Here is a 1,500-nt window from a genome sequence, read left to right on the forward strand (position 1 = left end):
AAACACGTAAGACTAAGAGCAGAGACACGCCCACTCAAATGTAAACAAACTTTTTAGCCACATTAAAAATGGCCGCCAACAAACTCAAATGTGTCCGTGTCACGTAACCTCGTACGGACTCTAGTTTAAAAGGAGGTAACTCTATGGTTTAGGAAAAAAACAACAGACAAATTTTTAGATCTAATGATTGTGAACAGGCATGCAAAAAAACAACAACAACAATCAATTTCCATGAGCGATAAGTGCGGTATTCATTACGTAAGACATGTACAAAATATGCAATATGGCCGCCGTATCCATGGAAACAAAACTTTTTTCTCAAATTTGATTGCTGATTTTAAGACTCCTTACTATGTTTGTTATATGTGTGAAATTTGGTAAAATTTGGTCCAGTAATAAGCGAGATAGCCTTCAGGTGTAGCCCCCCCCCCTCCCCCTCACCCACCCTTAAAAGGTGATGACTCCATGGCTCGGACCCAATATTTCGGGAATTTCCACTTCGCACCCATTCCAAATGTGCGCTAGTCGCTGCTGAAAGCTGGTTCGTTCATTGCATTTTTTCATAATGGCGCACAGATTTGGCCAAGAGATTTCAAGGGTAGCTATAGTCTACATTGTCGCAAACAACATACGTTAGAACAGTCCCGGAGATACGAAACCTGAACTAATCCTGTGCCCCATTTTCTCATGAATTTGGAAACATCATTCAAAGTAGCCTACATAACTTTTAACGCACCAGCATAATGGACTTGGGGGATAGATCTATGCCTCCTTATCCTAATGATAGATTCTCTATTAGTATTGAAGCGGAAGCGGGTGAGTCGAACAATAACTGTAGATTCTAGACTCTAGAATACTCTAGATCTAAAAATCTAGATCAAGATCTATGTCTAGATTTTCTAGATCTATCATATTTTGTTTTCCCATGCACAATTTACATGATCAAAATATGATCAGTCAGAAAGACATGCTTTGTTTTGTCCAATAGGCCTAGGCCTGTCTTGGGCGATTGTTAAGATTCCCGCGTTTAATTCCGATGTGCGTTTTTCATACCCTCAGGCATATTTCGCTTTGGTCCCTAACCTTAACCCTAACCCTAACCCTAACCCTAACCCTAACCCTAACCCTAACCCTAACCCTAACCCTAACCCTGGCCCTAACCCTAACCCTAACCCTAACCCTAACCCTAACCCTAATCCTAACCCTAACCCTAACCCTAACCCTAACCCTAACCCTAACAACCCTAACCCTAACAACCCTAACCTTAACTCTAACTCTAACCCTAACCCTAACCCTAACCCTAACCCTAACCCTAGGGTTAGGGACCAAAGCGAAATATGCCTGAGGGTATGAAAAACGCACATCGGAATTAACGCGGGAATCTTAACAATCGCCCTGTCTTGTTCTTCCTTTTCACCGCACAATCTAATACCACCCCCCACCACCCCGCACACACACACACACACACACACACACACACACACACACACACACACACAC

This window comes from Aplysia californica, unplaced genomic scaffold (assembly GCF_000002075.1).
Source record: "Aplysia californica isolate F4 #8 unplaced genomic scaffold, AplCal3.0 scaffold00123, whole genome shotgun sequence".
Classification (NCBI taxonomy): Eukaryota; Metazoa; Mollusca; class Gastropoda; order Aplysiida; family Aplysiidae; genus Aplysia; species Aplysia californica.